Genomic DNA, 20,051 nt, shown 5'->3' with positions numbered 1-20,051 from the left:
AGCGCGGTAACAGGGGACATGCGGCCCTCGGGGGTCCACCAATGTCACTGGATCAAATGGCACTGGAGGCAGAATGTGAAATAGGTTATGCTGAATGTCACCAGGGTCCTTCCTTCCATGTTAGAGTCAGATATTTGTGTGTGCAAGCACGCGCATGTGCGTGTGTGTGTGTGCACGTGTGTGTGTTGGGGCCAGGGACCACAGACAAGGGCCAACATATGCCGGCACCTGAATTGAATATTGCAGAGGAACACATGATGGCTACACTGTCAGTGGCAGTTGGGTGGATGATGTCACCTGGGATGGGATGCGATGTGATGTCATTGCGTAATCCCTCTATGCGGTTACACGCTGGTCTGCCCCACTGCGGGGGAGAAGCCATTTTGAATCAGCGTCAAACAGCTGCGCTACCAAGCACACGGCTTTGCTCGGAGACCCTACTGCGCAACCCTAGTCTATTCCTGTCCTCCTTGGCCTGGGACTGCACCCATCCTACTGTCTTTAGAGAGACATTCAGATAAAACACGATGCAGTCTTTCCAACCCTAAAAACGTAAAACCTCAAATTTTATTTTAAGGCACCTCAATCAAAAGTCACACAGGCTTCAATAATTACTGACCATTTTTTAATATTGCAGGTTTCTTTGTTTCTTTTTTTTGTTTTTTTTTGTTTTTTAAAAAAAGAAAAGAACAAAGACTGTGCATGCAGGAAATAATGTGTTTATTCTTGCTTCAGATTTTAATCAAGCCTTTCGGAGATGCATTTGTGTCAAGTGCATTGAAGCTGCAGAACAGAGTAGCAACTAATTAAAATGATCTAACTGATTAGGGGAAGCTACGAATGGACTCCAGCACTCCACCACAACGTCTGACTTTGTTTGGAATTAATCTCGACCATCAATCATTAAAAACAAGGGGAGGAGAGTCTGGAAAGAAGAGATTTAATTACTTAAGGGGGAGAGGAAAAAATGGATCTTTGAGGAAGTCTTAATAAAGCAAGATATACATTTTCACACCTCTCAGTGGGTATATAGCAATGACAGCAGCAGATGTTTGCACATTTGTTTCTATTAATATTCATTGTTATCACGTCAAAATCACCACCAATTCATACTTAAAGGCTTGATACCATTCTTAGGTTATTTATTTGTCAACACTTCATCGTCCCCCAACAGCACTCTAAAATCATGGCCTATTATCTCAGTCCTACTAATCTATCATCAGACGCAAGGTTTTATCATTTAGCACGGAGAACACATCTCTGTAATCAGCGGAAGATTACTCCACTGGAGTTAACCAGATGAGTATTGCTTCATTAAAGTAGCGAGAAGGTTGATGCACCCAAGGACCAATTTTAGGGTCAATTTCTTTTTCTATTTGCATACTTCCACGGAGAGACATCATCTGCAAGCGCAAGGTCTCTTTCCACCGTTATGTGGAGGGTACACACTTGAGACATATCAAATGTCTGTGGAATGACTATCTTTGAGATATTAAATGCTGCACATGCAAAAATTCTCTTCAGAATCAGAATGTGAATTCGTAGGCAGTTCATAGGCAAATTAAAAATTTTCAATCAAGTCTGGGCCCACGTGTTCAATATATATTTAAAGAAAAAAGTGTTCATTTGTATATATAAACATAGCTCACACCAAGACCAAATCATTTCCATCTTTTTAGCAATACTGAAATAGTGGTTCATGATTTTATGTCATGAAAGCTGGACTGCAGTGATGGCATCTTCTGTCTGAAGGTCTGTTCCACCTTCTGCTGATTCAAAACACAGCTACCAGGCTTTTAAGCTTCACAAGCTTAGCAATAAGGTCCTGACCTGTTCTGCCACTCTATGTGCTCGTTTAACTTCTGAATATCACATTTCAAGTATTTGAAATGACATTTAAAGTAGCATAAAATCAATATAAAGAAAAGGCTGCTATGCTAGGATTTGGCTAATAGCACTACTTTTTATTGTCTTCATGCAGGTCCTGAATATATTCCTGAGTCGCTGCCCCCATGTGTCCCCAGTAGCTTAGACCCCTGCTGAAAGCCTACTGTGTCCCGAAGGGCTGCCTAAGAACAGTGGCTGCCTGCTTTTCAGCGCAGGCTGCTGAACTATGGACCCGAGCATGTGCTCACAACTTAATGTTTTAGCCTTCAGCATTTCATTATGCATTTCATAATTTTGCATACATTTCATTATTTTCCATTGACCTAGTTTTTTTAAACTGTCTGAATTATGTTGAAAATGATTTTAAAAATTTTTTTTACCAGCATTGCATTAATTTAATGAATTTACTGAAGCAAGGACATAATATGCAGAGTACTGTATTTTATTATTATTATTTATTTTAAAAAATTTGTTCTAAATGTAAAGAGAGAGAGAGAAAGGGGGACAGGCAGAGAGGTGCTGAGGTACCTTAGCCAAGCTCAAGTTGCGATTCCCAAGAGAGTTATTCTGGAGTTTATGGGCCTGAGAGGAAATCATCTCTCTCTTACAGGAAGAGTGGTCTGCAGGTCTGCAGGGAAATGAACTCAGGCCACCGGACAGGTTTCCACACACCATGTGACCAGAACCATAATTAATTCTCAGCTTGAAAAACAAATGGAGCCCTGTGATGCTATTAATCAAAGAGAGCCTGGACTCTCACCGGCCTACTGCAAACAGCCCACTCAGTCACACTCAGCCCGGCCTGAAAGCACATAATCAACAACCCCTGACCCATACAGATTCAAATAAAGCCTGGATGCTGAGAACACACGCTAGGCGCATGCACATATTTGGTTTAGCATCTTTAATATCATGCTGTACATTAACCACAAGAGGATCGTTCACGTGCCCTGTGTAAGAGGGTAGTTGAATATTGGAGCAGCAACATCAACCCAGAATGCACCCCCTCCCCCCCCCACTCCCTAACACCATGGCAACCCAGACAGATATTTCACACCTACTGTCTGCCCTCAAGAAGAGTATTTGGGTCCATCAGCCGATGACTCGCAATACCTTTTGTGATTAACGGCCAATCTCATCAAATTGCCTAGCCGATCATAACCTTAATGCTCACAGGGACGGGAAGGGCAACAGCACGGTGATGCTCATAAAAGCCTTTTAGAGGTGACCTCCCGGTAAAAAATAAGAGACACAAAATAATCCCTCATTTCTACAGTGTTGCAGGGTACACTGTCCCAGCTCTCATGGGGTGTGGACAGGCTACAAGTGAGGTGAAACTTTAGAAGCACGCAATAATGTCCTATCAGCTGTAAGGCTGTGCGGGCTGTTTGTTTTGGAAAAGACATAAATGAGAAAGCTGATCCCCCGCATTGAGTCCCATCGAGCTGAGAACACACAGAGCTCAGGTGCTTGGCTCAGCGGCATTAACTGTTCCATCTGGAGGAAGGCGGCGAGCCATTATTAGCGGTGAAACAGTTGCTAGGCTCGGAGCCCGCCAGGCCGTATTCGGGACCCCGAGGTTCGACCGGAGGCGCTGCTACCTCCGAAGGAGAAAACCCTCCGTTTTGACCCACTTTACGAGGAGGAGGAGGCGATGGGAAAAGCTCCATTCAGGAACCGGTTAAATCCACTAATAGAGTAGAAGTCCTCAGCGTCTCATTGATACACAAAGCCATCTGTTGTTGAATTTGGCTCTGGGCTGCATTGTCACACAAAGGGAACTCAGCAGCTTTTTTTTCTGTGTGACTCACACAGTACACGCACGCATTAGCGAAGCGCTGGGTATTTCTGTTTTCTGGCCGTTACATATCAGAGAAGGCCCTTATATAACAGAGAATACCGCCAGGCCTAAATTTGCCCACCTGCCCCTGTGAACTTCGGCCCCCAACAAAAGGAATTCCGAGCGGAGGGGACCCGGGACAGAGCGGCGGCGGCGGCGTCGCCTCGCAGCTGCGATGGGGAAGGGCGCGGCTCGCGCTCATCGTGTTTCCGCACGTGTTTGGGAAGCCATAAACTGGAGGCCCCGGGGAATGCTGTGACGTCAGAGGGCTCACACTGTGAGAGGCTGATGGAACTTTGGTGCCATTGCTGTCATTTGGATTAGATCGCCGTAGAAATTCAGAAGAGCTGTTTCGCAGAAAACGTGTTTTTGACTGCACTGCACTGCCTGCATCACAGCCAGTGTGTTGTATGGGGACCGAACTCGCCCCTTCCAGAACACTGAGTGGGGACACACTTCTGTTGTATTTCAGCAATGTAATAAACCCGAATATCTCGAGAAAATATCCAGCTCATAAAAATTTGCCGGGTAAGTGTGAATGCTAGGGAAATACATTTTATCATCTTTGACATGCTAAAACATTTCCTATTTCTTTTTTAAGTTTTTGTCCTTTTTCCTCCTAGTCTGGAACAACCAATTTTATTCACAAGTCACATGAGATTTGACTACGCACACCTGCGGCAGCTTTTACTGACCGAGCGCAACAATCCTATTTTCATTCGCGCCACACTCATCTGTGCGACGTGCTCTATCATTTCAGAAAGCACCACCGGGGGCCGTCTGCCAGAGCGTGTGATGTCACGTGTGATGTCACACAGCTTCCTCTTCCCACGGTGCAGTCCGCACGTCAGTTCTGGGATGGTCTCTATTGAGAACCACACCGTTGGGCCCATCCACTTGCTGGAAAAGTGCCAGGAAACACCATCCAGCTGAGCACATGCACTGTTTCTATTAGAGCCTTAATGTGCATTGACTGAAATGGAAAAAGGTAGAAATGAGTGATGTTCAGATAGAGTTTTATTAGCTGAAATTTGTTTTACATAAAGCACTCCTTGGAGCAGGGTAACTAAAATGTATTCAAACAGGAGGCGACCAAAAGCTTTTTAATTTTAACTTCAGCAAAGTGCACCTCCCTTCCCTTCTTTCATTTGAACATGCCTTATAAAGCTGGTTGGGTATAGACAGTTTATAATTATGCTCTCTAGGGTGAGAACAGTTTGTAATGATGTTCTTTATTTTGCATGGTTTGAGCAGTGGGGAGAACGCTCGCATAATTACAATGACTAAATTCCAGCTTTGCTGGTGTGGGTGAGGAGAGCAAGGCTGGATTAGCATTCAATCTCCAAAGCATTCCAAAACCAAGTAACCTTCAAGTTCATTAGTGTGCCAACGGATTTGGGAGATCATGAAATATACATTAAGAAATTTCAAGTACTGCTGAGTAATCACAGCTTGTCATGCAAAGGAAGGAATTTTAGTATGCGAGGGCAGTCACTGTTTTGTTCTGTCAATTTGCAATATCATGCATTAGACAAAAGCAAGAAGCTTACTCTTACTATTGAGATTGCAAAAAATCTACAACAATTGTACAGAGAATGCTTTTCAAGGAGCATTGGATTGTACAAAAACTGACAAGCCAAATTTTATGAACATGTTCAAATGGCTATCAATATTACAACATATATGACAATATTTTCTTGTATTGACTACTCAAAGTCAAAAGGTATGGATACATTGTTTATATGGGTCTATTTTGCATTATGTGGGTACTGATATAACTATTAATATTTTGTATAAATTACTGTAACCTACTGGCCGTGAAATTATATTATCAAATTTTAAACAATGATCTATTAAGAACTCTCCTCACAGACACACCTACAATTTACTAGATCTATAACACATCCAAACAATCTTATCCAAAACAAATTATCCAGAGCAATGAGATAGGAAATCATTTTTAATTCATATACTCCTGTCTGGAATTCCATCTCATTCTCCCTGAGAAACTTATTGTCCACTCCCTCCTTTGCACATTGGCTGAAATATTCACAACTTCCTCCCAACCAAACATGCAATCTTTACTTATTAGCTCAAGAATGCATACATTTCCCCCCTATTTTTATTTTTCCTTTTATTCTTCTCCACCTTTTTTTTCTAAAGATGTATTAATATATTTCATCTTCTTTCCCTTGCTTACTTCTCTTCTTCTCATTCACATTGCCCTTTTCCTTCACTCTGCAGACACCCACTAACAATCTTGGGCCCAAGACTGTGTTTTTGATACGCTGCTTTATTCCTGCATGAACAAGTAAATAATTTTACCATCAGGCTCGACCCCAAAATTCTTTTTTCTGTCACTGCTCACTTGGCTCAGGGCAGCACAGCACCGAGGTAAATAACAGCCCAGTAAAACCGCTCAGCAGAAGACTGAGCGGGTAATGAGTCTTCCTGCCCGGGCTCTAATTGACTGTCTCCCATCAGCGCTCACGCTTATTACTTCCTGCCATTTTCGCACGGACGGGGGCGTATCCCATTTCCCCCAAAACACCGCGCCGCCGGGCTGGAGGCAGAAGTGCTAGAGGGGATGAATCGGAGCAGAAGGGCTCGGTCTGGAAGGAGCCGTCCCGCCCCCAGAGCGCCCCCTGGATGGAGGCAAAGGCCTTTTTTGGGCACGGGAAATAAGTGTTTCCCCTCATACATACATTACTGCCATTCAGCAGATGCTCTTATGCAGACTTTTTAGCATTTCACATTTTTTACATAGTATCCATACATAGTATATATAGCTGGATATACACTGAAGCGATTTTAAGTTTCTATGTGGGAATCAGACCTGAAACCTTGAGGGCACAATCCCAGTTCCTTGGCCCATTAGACCACGCTTCCGCCCCTCCAAACGAGGAAACGCCCCACACTCGTCTGTGAGACTCCCTTTCACAGTGTGCCTCAGAAACACTGCAATGCAGCTTGCTGGGAAAGCCCAAACGCGTCTGAACAGAAGTCTTCCTTCCTGCGGATCTCGAACGTGCAGCGCAGGTTTAATATGTAAAAACACTCGTCTTCTTTTTCTAAGATCCTGCAGTGCAGAGGCTGCTGAAGACAGGGCTGTGAGAAAAACTCCCTCTCTCTCCAGCCCAATAAAAGTGATATCTCTCTCTCTATCTCTCTCTCTCTCTCTCTAACTCTGAGAATATGGCCCCTCAGAGGGCATGATGGGAAAATGGCCTGGGTAGGCTGATGAACTTCCACTGCCATGTGTCATGCACACATTCCCATCTGAAAGACAGTGTAATCTTCTCAATGCAGATTATCTTCCTTTCAGATTGTGCAGCATAGGATAAAAACAGCAACAACAACAAAAATGAGATGGGAGGGGACACACAATGCTGTGCACTTTCTAAACCTTCCAAAGCATCTGTTTTTTGCAGGGTCGCAGACTTGACTTGTGGAACTGAACAGCCAGCAATTATTTTGGCTTAATTCTTGAAATCACCTGACGAGTACAGCTTGACATAAAATAGCAAAGCAAGGGTGGATGCCTGAGCAGAAAGAATCATATTTGTGTTGTCTTAATGTTTGTCATAAGAATTCAGTTAGTGACTCTTTCCTATTTGAAATACCAGGGGAAGGTGTTATTAAGCAACTCAGTGCCTAGCTTAGTTCAAACAACATCCTTGAAACTTTCCAGTCAAGATTTATATAAAAATGTAGTACTGAAAGTGCACTTGCCAATGTTGATAACCATCCACTACTGTCATCAGACAGCATCTCTGTATCTGTACTAGTGCTTCTTGACCCAAGTGCAGCTTTTGACCCACTCCAGAGACTCCAGGGCTATATTGGACTTTGTGGACAGGCGCTCTCTTTGTTTAAGTCATACTTGTATGGCAGCATTCAGTTTGTTCAATTACATTGAGAATGTTCTAATCTCTCAAAGGTAAAATACGGCAGATGACGCACAGGTATACATCTGGGAAGTCAACGGAGCAAGGCAAAGCCAAGCAAAGGGCTGAAAGAAATCTGTAAGGGAAGACTCGTTTTAAAAATCCCTGACTGCAGAAATCAGAGGAGAGCGCATATAGTAAGTCAGGAGATATTTACAGAGGTCCTTGGAGAGCCTCTCTGCGCGATTGATCTTGGATATATTCATTGTCTCCTCCTTAGAGTGGTTTTCACCTGTCATTCCCCTCTCCCTGTGACAGGAAGACAAACTAAAAGAGCCAAATATTCTTCACCACATGCATTATGGATATGACTAGCACTTTGAAACAGCACTGAGAAAATTTACATGACACCCTAAGGAGTATATAGGACTTGATCTACGTCCAAATAAATTCATAGAAATTCCAGCATTTTTTATACCCTGACTTATTTTTTTTTTTGTGGGGGTGGGGTGGGGTGGGGTGGGGGGGTTAAGGAGGTAAAGGGGATCTTTCCTGTAAATATTTCACAGTAACTTGGTGGGGGGCCTGTATAGGAGGTGACAGTGGGGAAGCTTGGGGATCAGAGGTAGTGGAGGAGGGGGGGTGGGGTCTATGGTTTTACATGACATCCTTAAACAGGAAATTGGCGTACTGTGTAGAGGGTGGCATATCCATGAGGCGCCTCTGGAAAGCACACTGCTTATACATTATGAGTATTAAAAAAAAAAACCTGAACATCTGGCACCATGGAAAAATATATGCGGCTAGGGTCCGTTAACAAACACCGAAAGTGCTTTAGAGAAAAAGCAACAAACATCATCCTGTAAGTAGCAAGATCATGCACTCCCTAGACTCATTTTCCCATCTTCCATAATGTATAATTGTTCTTACAGTTATTGTACCATTGATTAAATTGTAATTGGTGTTATTGCAGCCATTTTAAAGGGTTGTTCATTTTGGGAGACAGTCTGAAGCCGTTCTACAGGAACCTCCGGGTTTTAAATGGACTCTGGTGGCACTGATGGTTCTGGGGAATACTGCAGAGTTTTCTTGGAAAGTGTCAGCGCAGATTAAGCTGCTATAAATTGTGCATGTGAACAAAGCGCCGGTCGCATATTAAAGCAGAAGGGTTTCTCTGGCAGAGGAGAGCACAGCGGCTGGGAAATCTATTTGATGGGACAAAATTAATTGGTTTAATCGAGGCAGATATAATTTCATCTGCCTAGGAGAGAAATCGAAGGGATCCTTCATTAATATTTGAGTTTTGTGGTGAAATCTGCTTTTTTGGTTCACAACACATATATCAGCAAGGGACCTGAAAGCCAAGCACTCCCCCCCCCCCCTGCTGTAATTCCTCAGCAACAGAAAAAAGAGGTCACATTCATAAAACCCCTATCAACATTTATTTCATTCTTTCATATCAATCAAATCAGATTTAAGCACTTTGCAGTGAGTTGTGTAACTAAAAAATGATAAAAGTAAAAGACTTGTTTGGTTCACCCATTACAGTAATGGAAGAATGAGAAGGTAGTTTTTTTCAAATGGACTCCAGGTGAGAGAAAGTCATGTACATTAAGAGTGTGAAATCAAGCCTCATCTGAAATAAAAGATGTGTCTACATGTAATTATAACCATGAGGAAAGCATCTACGCAATGATACAATGGTTCTTCTTAGTCTCAGCCTTGAGGGCAACATTGGATGCAGTGAGGAGCTGATTTTCTTGGGGGGGGATTTTAATCCGCAGGAAGGATTATTCCACCGCCAGAATCCTGTAGCTGCTGAGCTTCGCCGTCTTATCCTCTGGACCGCAAGCCCAGCGCATTGAAAGCTCTGAATTGACCGTACATATTGAGTTCTGTCCTTCTCTTTGCTCAAAGGCATGGCACTGGATTTGTAGCGGAGAGGAGAGACTGATTGTATTCTCTGCCTCTTCAGACAACACCCCTCCCCCCCCCAAAAAAAAAGGGCCCAGTGCATCATCTGATCTGGTGTGTACATTCTCCAGTTCTGTGTGGGATTAGGTGCTATGGCTTTAGGACGGCACTGTGCTCTGTGTGTCACTGCACAAGCTATATTTGTAAGTCATGCCAACTTTCTGTGCTGAAAATGTACTTTCGTAGAAAGGACACATTTGTATACAAAATGTACTTTTGTAGAAAGGATACATTTACAGGTATAGTGTTATGTTGGCATGTTTGTCTTTATAATTATTGTTTTGCATTTTTGCACATTTGGTAGTTTGGGGGTCATTTTCTTACCAAAGAAAAAATGAGATAGAAAGGGACTGAGTGCATGAATAAAACATGTCTCCAAATGAAATGTGAAAACTGGCAGGGCTTCAAAAAATGTAGAACATCTGACCTTTGCTCTTTAAAAAGCAAAACATGGTGCACCATACAGCCAGTGTGAGGGGGTTAGGCTAACAAGGATGTAAGGTACAATCGAACAAGCAGCCTTACAGTCTTACCCTCACAGTGATTACGATCATCATTGACTGTTTACCTGAATAAAACATTAGGCCTGTGATGTTCAGCCGCTGTATTTGAGTCACTGTTTCTAAGTCAGGACCATGCTGTCACATTTCACATGTTTCTTTAGCCCAGGTCAGTGGAACACACGAGGCACTGTGTTGGCTTAAAAAAAGAAAGAGAAGAATGTCTGAACAACAAGGACTGTCACTAGCTGCTTGGGGACTCCAGGCTAAACATCTCTGCCAGCCCCAGCAGCTCAGAGTGACCGCGCGGCGTGAGTTATTGAGAACGCCGCTTGCATCGTTCACCGTTTATTTTCCTTTGTGGGTGCTGTGGGAATTTCTCTCTGTGACTCCTGACAGTGGGCGAATGCACCCTTTTAGGCGTTCGGTGTCACTAGGCAATCGGCCTAGTCCTGCCAAACAAACAAACAAACAAACAACAGAAAGAGGATAGAGGATATGAAGCCACTTCCTGGCGGCAAATCCGAAGCACTCCCTCTCCCCTATCATTAAAACCTGAAATAAAACTGACTTCTGTATCAGAGGTTGTTGGTGTGGCATTGTGGAAAGGGTGTCGGGTTCGTTAGGCAGAGTAAGCTAATTAAACCGGACAGCAGTGCCCTGTTACCAGGGCAGCCTAATTAGCATCAGTGCGCTGGCCGTCTGTGAGGGTATGCGCTGGCATGCCAGGCAGAGGAGGGGGGTAAATACCCCCGACCAGCACGGCCATTCCACCTGACCCCCCCCCACTCCGTCTGTTAACCCACCCCCACTCTGCCCACCCTTCGGGGAAGCCTGCCTGCACACACTGCCCTGCAGTCACTCACAAACACCCTGCTGAGGCCTGCAATGCCTCAATCCTGCTACAGTACACACACACACACACACACACACACATGCACACACACGTGCACGCACACACACCCGCACACACGCACATGCACACACACCCAAACACACACACACGTGCAGATGCATACACAAGTATTCACATATACATGGTAATGCACACATAACACACCCATTTTCTTTCAGACCCACACCACCTTTCACAGGCAAACACACAGAGCCTCTCTCACTCTGTCACACATGGATGGAGGTCTAGTTTTCCCTGTGGCTTTATCCCATACACTGCTGAGCTCATAGCTCACAGAGAGGGGGAGACACACAGCATGAGGCTGTGCATGGGGGGGGGGCTGGTTCACACGAGCAGGGTATTCCTCGGGGCCCCCCCACTCAATTCCCTCTCTACCTAGCCTATATTTCCTTCCTCTGTGTGTCTCTCTGCCCCCCTACCACACAAACACGCACACACACAAATAGAAACTAGAAACTACAGCGCGTGTTGTCTCTGTGTGTCTCTTTCCACCCCCCACCACACAAACACGCACACACACAAATAGAAGACTAGAAACTACAGCCTGTGTTGTCTCTGTGTGTCTCTCTCCACCCCCCTACCACACAAACACGCACGCACACAAATGCCAGAAACTAGAAACTACAGCGTGTGTTGTCTGCAAAGCAGTGGCACACGTCACGCCTTTATTTTAGCTTGTGTCCCACAAACCTCTCTTTCTGTTCATTTCTTTTTTTTACCTCTGGGTGTTATATCCTAAAAGTGTTCTTGATTTCAAACAAATTGACTGAGTACTGTGCAATGCTATGTCTAAAAAAAATTCTAATCACAATTTCAATGAAACATTCCTGAATTTCTGCTTTTCATATCTTCCATTGAATCGGCTTTTTAAAAAATGTACTTATTTTAAAAAAGGTGTTTTTTTCTCCTCAGAAATACAAATTGATTATTCTCAAAACGCCCATTTTCTGATGTCTAGTTAACACTGAATAATGATCTTTCTGGATCCTATTAAAATATGTGTGCTTAATCACTGTAATTGGAAACAATTAATTTTTTATCAATGGTTGTCGGTATGTCAGGAATATGAATGTAATTATTCAATGAATGCAGACTCACTATGAAGCATTTTTCTGCAGTAACCCCTAATAATAAAACCAGGCAGCTTCACGTGCCAGCCCGTGGTGAGTCAGAGAGAGATCAGACCCCCCTCCCTTGCCTGTTGCTTCGGAAACGTGATGAGTATGTCTGAGTTACATGACTGCACCATCGCTACAGTGTCCTGTGCATCCCCTATTTCTCATTTCTGAAGGACACCTGACAGGTCAGGCAGTTCAGTAAATGGTAATGAAGAGCAAGCTAGCACAGATCTACAGCACCCTGATACTGACATCGTGAGCACAGAGTGTGTGTGAGGGACCTGGCGGATGTTGGCACACACACACACGCATGTACTGACATGCATGCAAGCACACACACACACACACACACACACACATGCACTGACATGCATGCAAGCACACACACACAAACACGCACCCACACACATGCATGAAAACATATTCACATACAGGATTGCCTGAAAATGCAAGAAATTAATTTGTGCTTGGAAAGATGTAAAATACCATTTTCCCCTCCCATTCTTCATCATACACTGATGGTTTTATATGCACTTTTACTGTCATCCTAAATGGGTTCAGGAAATATCAAGATGCTCACGTAAAAGCGTAATCTATTATCGGATGGTATTTAATCTTTATGCCGTGTTTTTGATAGTAAAACAGAAAACGCTTGTGCTAATTTTTAAAAAAGACATTTTAAAACGCAGAGCATGTGTGTCATTCATTTTAAAATGCAGAGCATGCAATCATTTTAGTCACATCGCAAAAACTGTAAATCATGATATGGTTAATTATCTTTTCTCACTGAAAAACTGTTTTTTACAGCCTGTCTACTGACGTATGAATAATTTACTTTCATTAAACAAGTTAATGGTGGTTAGCCAGCTAACTACTGCAAATGATTTCCATTCCCAGGACAAAAAGACATCTCAGCTAATTGGCTTGCTGTCATCTTAAATCAGTCTAAAATTATGTAAATTTTTGCGTGTAATGTTTAATGCAAACTTTAATTAAGGATTTAAATAACAAGAGCGCTAGCTACACAAATGGCAGCTCCAAGGATGCTGGAAAGGATGAAGGGGGTATGGAGGCGTTGCTCAATATTTCGTGACACAAATTAAATGAAACAGTCCAAAGATTTCTCCAAATTACCATGTAATGTTTCTTTTTATTTATCTTCTTTTTACTTATGTCATTCAAATGCAATCCTTGTCCTCTGTAACACTACAGGTGCGTGCGAGTATTACCATCAACAGCTATGCTAACATTTTAGCATACAGAATGGGTGGTGGTAGACAAAAAACAAGCACAAGACTAAAAGCAAAACAAAGCTAAATTAGAATATAAAATATTCTAATATATAATATTGTTTTCTACCTACAAACAGGTCTCCAATGCCATAGCTGCATCTGTCCTTCAGTGAAAATTCATATGATGAATTATAGCCCCATCTCTGCAAAGGGGAAATATGCATTGCAGGGAAAAGGGGCAAGTCACAGAGGTTGTGAGTGTGCAGGAGAGGGTAAGTCACAGATAAAGAGTGTGAGGGGATGGAGAGTCATAGGTAGTGAGTGTGAATAAGAGGGTGAGTCACAGAGGTTGTTCTCCCGCTGTTTTCCTGCAGGAAAGCCCATTGGCTAGAATACTGTGTGCAGTCAAAATGAATCAATGTCGGAGCATTTGGCAAATTAATATTCCGTCTGGCTTTGAAAGGATGATGTGTCCCCTTTCCGAAAGGACTTTATTGAAAGGTGCTTAGGGCGTTGGTTTGGCAAGATGCCAACTGTCCAGCAAAAATAAAGCAAAAATCATGAATGCAGATTTGCTCAAATACATTACACTCTGTCTGGTGCATCATGGATTAAATCCAGGTACATTATCAGCACACATGTGCCTATTTTATATGACAACAGAAAGAACACGATGGATAACCTATGGTCTGTATTACTCAGAATATCCTTTAAGTACCAAGTGTACACACAGGGACAGAATGCCATTGATTATATCTCCCAGTTTAACTGGTCAATCCTGTTTGTACAAGAATAAATAATAGAGATTTAATAATGCAGAGTTCTCCCCGGTCAATTAGCTGTTGTAATCTCCGTAGTGAAACATTATCCTTGAATAACATTACTCAGTACAGTAAGGAAAATTGACCTGTGACATTAAGAACGCTTCCCCTGGTTGCTTATCTACAATAAGACACAACTTAAATGCGAATAAACACTTGAAAAACACTATGAAAACTGTAATTGCTGTGCACACTTCTCAAGTGATTTGCATGACAGCACTGGGGCTCTGTAGTCAAATCAGTCCATTAACTGTCATGACATTTGGAGTCGTGAATATAAAAGTGTTTCGCACGCCAGTATAGTCTTAGTCACTTCTGAAGAATATTTCAGGTTTTTATTTCTGAATATCCAAATAAAAGAAAGAGACCTACTCCATTCGCCCACAAGAGCTTGAGAGCTAGCAGGCAAGTGTAGCATGTGTCACTCCTACTCACAGATGCAGGCACATATGCATGCATACACACACACACACACACACACATACACACAGATATGTAGACTCATGCACAGTCTGGCATGATGATAACAAGCATGAAACCATGCATGCACACATACACGGATAGATGAGCACACCCATGCACAAAGATTTGCCGACATGGACATATAGTACATGCATTCAAACAAGCATGCAGACATACACACACACTCTGACTGGGACAGAAGGCCCATGCAGCCTTGTTTGGGTGCTTGTTCAGCTAATGAGGGCTGCACTAGGACAGCTGTGTTCTCCAGACCAGCAGCGCTCTGGGGGTCATTCTGCTAATTAATATTCCTGACCACCGCCGCCGTGGACACAGAGTTTTCCACCTGCAGCCTGAGAGAGGGAACGGATCACCGGGTGAGGGGGGGGGGGGGGGGACACAGCCAGGCGGGGACAAGGACACAGACACAGGGAAGAAGGGGGGGGGGGGCGAGCCACAGCCCACGATGGAGCACCTGCCTCAGGCCAGCGTCATGTTCTCCAGAGATGACTGGCGGCGTGACAGCCTGAGTCAAGGACTCGCTGCACCTTCCCTGTGACGCCATCGTCTGGAGTGGACAGGCAGTGCCGTCTGCACCACCCCTCTCACTGGCTGGAGGCTAAACGCTAATGCTACAGCCACAAAAGCTGCAGGTCCTCACCGGTGCTATCTGTTCCCCATTAAGTGTGAGCAGTTGTGTGCCTTGGAGCCTTGACTGGAATATCTGCTGTGTCTCATATGTAACTAACCTTTGGGACTTCCGTTCATTACACGTCACAGTAAAAACCGAGAACTGTTCTAGACTGAAAGTTGTCAGCGGTGCTCCTAATTAATGCACTCATTAATTAACTTGTGCGGATTCTTCCTCATCGGTGGCTTTCCTGGCGGGCTGACAACCACAAAAAAGAATCATACCGCCATAATACTTATTAACACTAGAAATGCTTTCTGTTGTGCAACTCATCTGTTTAGTCCTGTCCTCTCTGTCCCCTTTATGTTGGCAAAAAAACCTATATTTTATCTTAACTATTTCAAGCAGCTACCTGATGATTCTGTCATGGAGTTACTAAATTGATCCTTTGATGTTGTCCACTCTGTGAAGTCACTGCAGGACTGAGATGCATGTTCTCCAGCAGCAGTCATATAATCATAAGCTAACACCACAGTCTCTGGTCCCCTGCGGAGAAGGGGGGGGGGGGGCATGTCATGCGTGTGAAGCTGCCCCCTCACTAACCTGAGCGGTTTGTTCTCCTCCCACCCCTCTGTGATGTTCTGCACATCAAAGGGTCCAGCACACCTGAATCAGGCACTCCCTGCGTCGCCTGTGCAGTGGCCACATCCTCTCTTCCTTTCTGACACCTTTCTGATGCGTGATTACAGCTAATTGCCCCAAGAAAAGGATAAAATATATATTGCCCAGCATATTTAGTTAAACTTTAATTTGTTTTCCCCCTGCCACCCACCAGCTATTTGTGTAAAAATTTCCCATAATGCTTTGACAGTCCCCCGTTCTCTTCTGGGGGAAAAAAAACGATGAGGCGCTTTTTGTTTTTTTCTTTAACCTGCTGACCCAAAATAGTAACCTTTTTAATGTGTTGGCATTAACACTGAAGCACAGGTGTTCTACCTTAAAAATAAACAGACATACATGAATAATTAATTAGTCCAACACACAGTTTTCCCTGTGGAGTCGGTGTCAGCACAGAAGATGCATTAAGCATTCGCAGTAAAAGAAGCAAAAGTGGCAAACTTGGACATTTGCACTGCAGATGACAAAGCTGAGGTCTCGACTCCTTTTCCAACGTGACAGTTAGTTAAGACAATAAGTCCTGATTAGACACTAGCATTGACACAAAGAATAAAAGCTTTAAAAAATTTTGGTACAGGAGGGAGAACTTTGGCAATTTAAACCGGAACACAAGCCAAGAAACCCACACGCTCTCTGTACTAAACCCCTCAAGTCAGATTCTCATCAAAGCTGAATTCTCATCAAAATGCAGCTACTGTAGTAAACAGCAAAAAGCATTAAACCCAAGTGAGAAAGACCAGGAAGAAAATGGAAAGTGACGCATATTATGGACAAAAACCAAGCAGGAATCAAACTGGACCAGAAAGGCACATTATACTGCATAAAGACTGAAATAATAAGACCGACTGGTAAACTGTCAAATGAGTCACACAATATGGGGGAGCGGAGAGGTAACTGCAGCAGGTTTAAACGCTGGCCTGGTGTTGGAAAGGCTCAGTGCTGTGGAGCCGTCCAATGAAGAAGCAGCAGGAGAACGCGTTTCTCAAGGTTCTGAACACGACCGCCAACACGGTACCGCCAAATCTAATTTAATCCACCGACAAAAAAAAAAAAAAACTGGAGAATGCACCATGTCATATTACAGGCTATGAACATAAAGGATGAGGATGCCATCATAGTCAATCCAGTGACACGCACACACACACCCACCCACACGCACACACACACACACATACACGCACACACACACACACACAGATAATAGTCGTGCGCACAGACCAGACAAAAGCTACATGACAGACGCCGCTGAAACAGTCATTAAAAATGCGCGGCGGCGTGTGTCAATGAGCAAATATTTGGTTTGCTGTAAACTGATTATATGGTGTGTACAAACAGAGACGGCGTGTGAATCATCCTCAATATTGTCTTGTCTGGAGACGCCGGGGGAGGAGCGAGCCAGACAGCCGCCGTGACTAAAGCGTCGCCACGGCAGCCAGAACGGAACCGGGCCCAAGACCAGCGCGTCGCAGAGGGCCTTTTTCCAAAATCGGAGCAGCGTGGAATCAGGGGGGTGTTGGGACCCTGCCCCCACAACCAACCCCAATCCCCCCCTCGCTCATTTCTGACACCCACGCTCGCTAATCAGATTAGCGTCTCAGAATAAACACCGCACACCCTCTAAAACACGTTTTAAAATGGCACACTGAAGAAGAGGCTGCCAGACTGTGCACTCCTGCCCATTTCTGTGCACGAGCATCGCGTCGATGAAGCCTGAGGGACGGGCGGTGCTGGGGGGGTTAGGGGGGGTATTTCATGTTAGATAGAGATAACCCGTTTTGAGGAAATGTATTCTGAGTGCTGCATTGAGAAGGGAAGCTGCGGAGCAGAGCTGGCATAATGTGTGCAGCAATGTGCCCGTAATGTGGAAAATGTGCTGTGACAGACGAACAATTTGGCCTGTATTTGCCGCAGGGTATTGGCTATCGGTCATGATGTAATTACGTAAACAAACAGCCCTCACCAAGGACTAGAGTCAGAACGGGACGGGTAGGGCCCTAAAACACGCACACACACTCACCACACACACATGCACACCCACATTGACCACACACACATACACACGCTCACACATGCACACACACGCACACACACACACTCACCACACACATGTAGACACACTCACACATACACACACACGCACACACACTCACACAGAGTGAAATGAGACAAATCTACCAAGAAATTCCAGCAAAATTCCTAGCTATTCCAGAAAAAAACAGCATACACATGTACACACACTCACACATACACACACACGTGCACACACACTCACATACACACACAAAGAGTGAAATGAGACAAATCTACCAAGAAATTCCAGCAAAATTACTAGCTATTCCAGAAAAAAACAGCATTTGAACAGCTTGAATGCAGTGGCAGGTTTGCTGTTAGTCACAGCACCATTCCACCCTGTTAGACTGCCCCGGCGCTGACAGAACGGAGGTAATGATTTTCGGAAGGCATAGAGCACAGCTGTATTAGCGCTCGGCGCTGTTCTCCTGCGTAAACGCAGCGCTGTGCCAGGCCCGCGTCAGCTGACTCCACTCCAGCGTCATGAGGAGCTCACGCTGCCCGACGGTGCCAGGCGCGCGCCACCTGACTCCGCGCGCGGCCGCTCTGCCAACGGCGGGGCGCCCGCCGGTTCACGCCGGGGCTCAGCGACGCACGGGCGGCGAACGCGCCCCCCCCCGGGCACGACACCGGGTTTCTGCAGCCGATTCTGAAAGCGTGCCTTTCTGCTGTGTGCCCACGTGCACCTCCTTTGCCCTTGCATGCTTACTCAGAGTGACACGGCATGATGACGCACAACAGAACACATACATACATATGTTCATACACGCAGCACATCACATACACACACACAACACAACATACACATGTATGTACACACAACACACAACACAACACATACACATGTCCATAAACACACGCAATACAGCACACACACACACACACGTACATAGACATAACACTTGTACATACAAACACACAACACAACACATAAACATGTACATACACACAACACAAAACATTTACACAGACACATGCAACACATACACATGTACATACACACAAACACAAACATGCACAAAGACACACAACATGCACTGTACAGACACACACATACATACAACACATGCATAAACACATAAACACATGTAGTATACACACACACATGTACATGCAGATGTAAACACACATGTGCACACTCACATGCACACGCAAACACACACACAGAAATAAGCACATGCACGAACACCCACACGCACACTCACACACACACACACATACAGACACACAGACATAAGCACATAAGGGCATACACAACACACACACACACACAGACACACAGACATTAAGCACATGCACACACGCGCACACATACATGCACACACACACACACACACACACGCACAAGCACGCACACATGCACACACACGTACGAACACACATGCATACACACAGACATAAGCACATAAGGACATAAACAACACACACACACAAACACACACACATGCACACACACGCACACACGCACACACACGCACACACGCACACACACACACAAACACACACACACAGACATAAGTCCACACACACACTCACTCTCAGCCAGCCCCTCTCGCTCAGCTCTCCGCTGGGCAGGCGCGCAGCACAAACAGCTCTGTTTTGTCATTCCATGCAAAAGGAGGAGAAAGAGACAGAAAAGGGAGGGAGAAAAGCCTGCCTGCCAGCCAGCCAGCCTATACGCTGGGAGATTCTCATCTTGTGCATCAGCTGATCCCCCTCTCTCTCTCTCTCCCACTCTCTCTCTCTCTCTCTCTGCCTCTCTCCCCCTCTCCCTCTCAGTACAGTGGCTCAGACAGAAACAGCAGGCTCTAATGTTACTCTCTCTGACAAGCCGAGCCCCACACACATGCCACACGCACCGCTGCACACACATACCTAGAAACACGCGAGCGCTCGCAGGCACGCAGGCACGATAGCCGCTGCCCCCGAAGGACGCCACACGCGCGCGAATACACACACGCGCGCACATGCACACAGGCACACACGCACACACGCACACACACGCACACACACGCGCTCGCACGCAAGCAGGCAG

At 44.8% G+C, this 20,051-nt stretch overlaps 2 protein-coding genes across 8 annotated transcripts in view; one reads left to right on the top strand and one right to left on the bottom strand.

Moving 5' to 3' along the window:
- cacna2d4a (calcium channel, voltage-dependent, alpha 2/delta subunit 4a) overlaps window positions 1-20,051 on the bottom strand; it is a 112,029-nt gene that overhangs the window by 27,497 nt on the left and 64,481 nt on the right. The gene's annotated exons all lie outside the window — the stretch shown is intronic.
- Window positions 19,444-20,051, top strand: part of lrtm2a (leucine-rich repeats and transmembrane domains 2a) — a 23,648-nt gene continuing 23,040 nt past the window's right edge. For both annotated transcript variants that reach the window (XM_064343376.1, XM_064343377.1), the window contains exon 1: window positions 19,444-20,051. This exon is cut by the window's right edge and continues 423 nt beyond it. The gene's annotated coding sequence lies outside the window, so the exon portion shown is untranslated.

Source organism: Anguilla rostrata, chromosome 7 (assembly GCF_018555375.3).
Source record: "Anguilla rostrata isolate EN2019 chromosome 7, ASM1855537v3, whole genome shotgun sequence".
NCBI classification, from domain to species: domain Eukaryota; kingdom Metazoa; phylum Chordata; class Actinopteri; order Anguilliformes; family Anguillidae; genus Anguilla; species Anguilla rostrata.
The sequence above is the reverse complement of the archived record's forward strand: the minus strand, read 5'-3'. Positions and strand labels throughout refer to the sequence as shown.